The following is a 6,834-nucleotide window of genomic DNA, read 5'->3' on the forward strand; positions in this document are numbered from 1 at the left end:
ATTCAAACTGTGAGCCTTCTATTCCTTACATTCATGGCTATAATTTTATTAAGTTAGCCAACTAATCCATACTTCTGTGCTATTGGATAACTTGAATTTTAAAGCAGTTTCTTGAGAGAAATCACTTGTCTCAATAAAACAGTAGAGGCACCACAGACAATCATGAATGGACTATATAAGCATAAGGGAACCAACTGCTTTATAGCCTGTGTGAAGAGAACCCTTTTTTGTGCAGCGCCAAACTATACAGCCAGGTAGGATTTCACTACACTTAAGCCTAGTAATAGAAGTCTATTCAAGGCAGTAGAAGAATTATTTGGAAGAACTTCTTCAGACACAAACAGGCTCTTTGGTCCCTCTTCAAATAAAATGGCAGAAGTAGTCACTTATTGTGTGTGTGCATGGGACTAAACCTAAAGAGTCAGTCAGCAGGGCATTACACTCTGAAGTGCTCTCTGATACAGGACCACTGAGACAGTATACTTACTTTCCTGGCATCAAAAGTCTTGGGGGAAAAAAAGAAAATAGTGCCCAAAATAGCAATCTTCTTCCTTCACACCAAAGACATTTCATAGGTATCCTGGGCAGTGGCCAAAACACCTATTAAAAGTATCAAACTAACACACCTTTAGGAATTTTCACAGAGCCACAAAGGAAAAGAATTAATCTACATGAGAGGAGAGGGGGGTAAAAAACAGTTGGCTTTTTCCCCCTAGACTAAAAAGTAGTGTCTAGAAAGGAAAGAAATTGAAAACAATTGTTCAGAACTGGCTGTTTATTCTTATAACAAGCAAATTGCACTTAGCTCATTCCGGAAATAAATTTGTGTAGGAAAATAGGTTTTCTATGTACACAAAGACCTTATTATTCCTTTTCCAATGACTCCAGGCAGCATAATGTTCAAAGGACAATGGCGGGTGTCGGGGGGGGGGGCGCATATACCATTACAAGAAATTTCAACATAAATTAAAATGAAAATTGGAAGCTCTAGTTTTCTTAAAAATAACAGCCAAAGATGGTTTTATTTCATTAAAACTAAGAAAAATATGTTGGTTTTAGAAGCCAATAATTTGGAACTAAATAGTATGTAGTGTTAAACAAATCATGTTTACAGACCAAGGCCTAGGTATTAGACAAGTATCCAAGGTCCACAGAGAAGAGTGAAGCAGTTTAAGGAAAGCTTAACAGAGAAATAATAATGGTGATATTAAAAATTAAAGAATTTCTTTTAAAAAGAATAATTAATAGCTTAGCTGGACTCAGTAAACAGAGAGGAGGATTGGAAGAAGATTCATCAATAACCTACATTATGCAGATGATATAACTTTGCTCGCTGGAAGTGAGGAGGATTTGAAGCACTTGTTGCAGAAGATCAAAGAATAGAACCTTCAATATGGATTTCATCTTAAAATCAAAGAAACAAAAATTCTTACCACTGGACTGATAGGCAATATCATGATAAATGGAGAAAAGATTGAAACTGTCAACAACTTCAACTTATTTATATCCACAATCAACACCCTTGATACAAGCAGTCATCAAATCAAGAGGTGTATTACACTAGGAAAGTCTGCAGTCAGGGACCTCTCCAAATTATTTAGGAGTAATGATGTCAGTTTGAGGACTAAGCGTGCATCTGATTCATGGTCTTTCTAATCACTTGCTATGAATCTGAAAGCTTGACAATGAACAAGGATGGCAGAAGAAGAATTGACACCTTTGAGCTGTAGTGTTGGAGAAGAGCACTGAACATCCCGTGGACAGCCGAAAGAACAAGCAAATATGTCTTGGAGAGGGTGCAGCCGGAGTGCTCTTTAGAGGCAAAAATGATGAAGCTTCATCTCACCTACTTTGGGTATGTTGCTAGGAAGGGCTATTCCTTGGTGAGGGACATGATGCTGGGAAGGGTTGAGGGTCGGCAAAGGAGAGGAAGACCCTCAACCACATGGGTTGACACAGCGACTGCTGCAATGAATTCTAGTATGTCAGAAAGTGTGAGGATGGCACCGGATAGGACTGGGTGCAGATCAGCTGTTCATAGGGTTGCTATGAGTTGTACTTGACTAAATGGCACCTAACAACAACAACAGTTATATTTGATATTCATTTTGAACCAAGTGAAAAAAATAAATTTCCTCTATCTAGGCTATTGATCAGACCGCACAAAGTGTTCTATTTCTTGAAAGCATTCATTCTTACCCCAAGGTAGGAAGGTTCCTGAGCACCAAAGAGAGATTGTGCCCTTACTTGTCCAAAAGCAGAACACTTGAAAAATAATAAAAAAATATTATATCTTTTCACTTAGATACTCCATCAGTAATTCTGATAAAGGATATTCTCTTTCTGTGTTTTTAAAATGTATCAGTTACTGAGTATGTATGGCTTAATAAAGGAAGATTAAATTCTTCTCTTTTTTTTAAATGTACGTAGGCAAGAGAGTCTGTGAGGGAATAGATTTTTATATCAGATATGTCCTGGATTCAAAGTCCTCATGTGTCACTTTGTTCTACACATAAACTCAGACTAATTATTTAGCTTCCTGGAAGCCTCAAATTTCATCACCTCCAAAATAGAGGAACATTTAAATCTCATACTCAGGATTCTAATAAGAATCAAACATAAAGCAAATCGCACTGTGCCTACCACATACATTTAGTATCTTGAGTATCTTGGAGCTATTACATATACTAACTCAGGACTAAAATGAGGAATTTCATCTAACCTTCATCACCTAAATTAGATAAATCATACACAGGATTTCCATTTTAAAAAATTACCATAAAATGCAACTCAATTTCACTAAAATTGTCTAAGATGTATATGTACAAAGGTGTGTAAGAGGGGCTCAATAAATATTGATATCTCTGTTTCTCAACAGTGAACAAGGTTTCATTTTATTGATATTGTCTTCTAGAAAGATATTGTATTTAAAAACATTACTTAAAACTCAACAGCTTGTTTTCCTTCCTCATTGCCATAAACAGGATTTGCTTAAATCACGTACAGAATATAAGTCCTCAGGTTCACAACTGATTTTCACATCAGCAGAAGGAACAGAAGATGTACTTCAAGTGCTTCCGTGTCATCAAGACTCCACTGAAGAGGAAACAGCTCGAAGCCGGAGAGAAAACATTCCTGTTCCTCAGCAAAGGTTATGCCTCCCGGAGAGGTGAGATGTATTTGCTGCTTCAATAAGTCAGATTAAATTCACCAACATTGATGGAGGTGAACAGGCTTTGAGAAATATTTGCTGAAACAAACCATGTGTCTTGCATGATTCCTTTGTGGCTTTCTTTTATGATGATAACACTTTCAGGAATGAAGTTCAGTGTCCACCTTCAATCTAGTTGTCAGACTTTGTGAGAGAGGTTATGTAACTGCATTGAGTGAGAAAATTCACCTTGACTCCCCATCAAGCTGCCAGTCTTTCAAGGGATAAGTCAATAGAAATTTATAGAATGCAGGGGCAGCATCTTGGACAAGGTGACATAAGCAGGGAAAATGAATTAAGTTCTATCAATCACCTAAGAAAACTTTCTGTAACTGTGTAGTAAGTGAGGAGTATGTAAGAGCACGGGCAATACTACCCTAATTTCTGTAAGATGGTTTTATAACACAGACAAGTAATAAGATGGCTCAAACTTTGTGTGAAACAGCTGAACGCATGAAATATAATTATTTTTCTCAGTTTGTATTCTTCTGATACTCTGTACTATATTATCTCAAAAGTTCAATCTTTATTTTCAAGCTCTTTCTAAATTCTCATAGACAGAATTGTAAGACAGAGTTGGAAAGGTCTAGCATTTTTTTTTTTACATAAACACACTACTGATATGTGTCGCAAGGATTAAATAATGATTTGGAGTATTTTCCACAACAAACTGTTTTGAAATATGCCCAAGCACTTTATCTCATTGTCCACCATAGCAGATATTTTTTCTAATGGAAAACACCAAGGAGGGGAAACAGAATCTTAGTTGCTGTCAAAATTTGGTCAGCTCATTGGACTCTAAATCATAGTTTTACGTAACTTGCACATGAGCACAGTTATACACTGTTAACGGATGTATACACACTTCTCAGTTTCTCTTCCTGCTAATGCTGAAACTAGCCCTGAAATGTAGCCCTATTCTTCCCATAAAAGATCATATCACCCCTAACATACAAGAAAAAATAAAACAGCCAGCACAAAGCTCAGGGGGGTTTTGGTGGTTTTTAAAAAAATTTTATTTTGCTTATAAAATTCATATACATTGTATTTCACACTATTTTCCATTCACATTGTGTTTCATACAATCATCCCAATGCATTATGTTTTATAAAATTAATCACCATTGGACTATGCCCATAATTAGCCTGTTTTTTGAGATCCCTGTTGGATCTTTCCCATTTCCTTTACCCCCAACCCTCCACTCACCAAATTGTGCAACCCTGTGGTTCACTTACCCATCCTCACCCCTCTGCTTCCACTCTTTCTCTTCTTGGGTCCCCATACATGTTTTACTAGTTATCCTTCTATTTTTACAAAAATAGTCCTACGCAGCATTTGTCCTTATGAGACTGAGTTAGTTCACTGAACATAACGGTCTCCAGCCTTTCCCAGGTTATGTAGTACTTTTTAAAAATAATTCCTCCTGACTGCTGCATAGTATTCCATTATGTGAATGTACCACAATTTCTCAATCCATTCAGCTGTGGCTTGCAATAGTGAATAGTGCTAACAAAGTCCAGTTTTAAAAAGAATCTTATCCTTCTTGTCCTTTAATGTCTGTGCTACCTTTTTATAACCTCTTTGTTACTCTACAAGAATTCAACTTTTTCAGACTGCCCTGTGGCTAATAAAAATTTTCTCAGTGAAGTCATTTTGTGCAGGCCTTTCCTCAAACATCAGATATTTCAAAGTTATACCCCTTTTTCCCTTCACCTCAAAACTCTCCATTGCTCATGTAGAACAAGAAGAAATGTCAGAAAAACCATCTAATTGGTCATGACCTTTAAGTAAAGACTTACTGATGTGGCACTTCCTTCTTGCTTAATCCCCTTAACCTTCCCCCATGTTTTAATTATGCTGGTTTTGTTGGAGGACATCTAGTGAGTTTCAACTCATAGTGACAATTCCAACACTATGTGACATAACTGCCTATTAGTGGCTCATAGACTGTGTCTTTGGCGAGATCATCAGGACTTTTCTTTGTTAGAGGCACAGAGTCAGTTCTAGGGGCAGGTTACCCAATCGACTAGGTAAGCCTCGCACACTGACTTACATTTGCTTACTACTCTGTAGTGAGAAATTTCAGATTCTACCTCTAGTTCTAGCTGATGTCTGTCTGTCTCCCACCTTCACCACACCTTCCTACAAAATCAGTCTCTTTTCAAATGCAGGGAGCTCTAGAGTCCTAGTTCATAGGATGTTTTGCTGCTTACCAAAAGCCTATGTCTCTGTTGGTTCAAATCCACTGACCGCTCCATGGAAATCTCCTTTGGTCAAAATTTACAGCCTCAGAAATCAGATGGAGGGACACTATGAGTCAGAATCAACTGGATTGAAGTAAGGTATTTTTTAATTACAAATATCAATAAAAATGGAATAAAAAAATTTAAAAATGAATGGAATAGGCAATAAGTAAAGCAAGGACAATTTACCGTTTCCTGTGGGTTTTTTCCTAACCACATTAAAGATGTGACATTTTTCTGATTCATAAAAAAGCACAAGTTAATCTGTACTTGTCTTCTTATTGAGGAATTCACCCTTGTTAGTCCCTTTCACATGGAATAACCTCAAATGCACCTACTTAGAATCTTTAAGGCCTGATTTTCAGGGTGCAGTTTAAAAATGAGGATTATAAATTATCTAAGCCTCCTTTAGAGAGAAGAAAAAAGGAAGTGGGTCTTTCAGCCACTTTTTCCCCATGTGTAAAAGAAACTTCTTGTTGTTAAAAACCTCCAAGTCGGAACTGACACCCAGATGACCCTCCAACAGGTTTTCAGATGTTACAAATCACACAGGAGGAGACTTCCCATTCTTCTCCAGAGGAGCAACTAGTGGATTCAAATTTTATGCCTTGAAGTTAGCAGTGCATATAAATCCCATTTCCAGGCACCCCTAATATCCTATTTTGGTCCACTTTATTCCTAGAAGAGGAATCAATAAAGAGAGAAAAACAATAAAACATTATTTACCTTCTCTCCATTATCACAACCTTTTCTCATCTCTGATGCTTGGAAGACTTGGTTTAGTCTTTGAACTACTATAATAAGTGAGGAAAGATGAAAATATAAAGGGATATTTTGCTCTCTTGAATAAAATTTTCCCAGAATCTGCCTATATAAAGTATGATTTCTGAAATCAGTTTGTTAAATGATAAATTTAAAATAAATTGTATTTTAAAATAAAATCGATTATTTAAAGGTATTAAAAACTTGGATGATCTATGTTAGAATCCTAAACATCACATATTTGAATGTAATCCTATTTGGAAATAGAACTTCCTTTGTTATGTTCTTGAGGCCTTATCAGCATAGAGTGGATCCTAATCATAATCACTTCAAAATTACAGGAAGAGCAGATTAGACATAGTAGTAGATACACTGGTGATGGAGGCAGATGAATTTACAAGCCCTCAAACTCTAAAGATTTCCAGCTATTTAAAACTGAACTAACTAGACAAAGAAAGGACTTTTTCTGGAGCCATACCCTGAATTTGGACTCTATACGCTGAGAAATTAAGTTTGTAATCACAAAAACAAACAAAACTTGTCCATTTCTTCCTCGTCTCCCACTTTGCCTGTGTTACTTTCAGGCACACTGGTCTCCTCTCTCTTTGTATATGTCAG

Source organism: Elephantulus edwardii, unplaced genomic scaffold, assembly GCF_000299155.1.
Source record: "Elephantulus edwardii isolate Elephantulus edwardi_28Jun2011 unplaced genomic scaffold, EleEdw1.0 scaffold00170, whole genome shotgun sequence".
In the NCBI taxonomy this organism is placed as follows: Eukaryota; Metazoa; Chordata; class Mammalia; order Macroscelidea; family Macroscelididae; genus Elephantulus; species Elephantulus edwardii.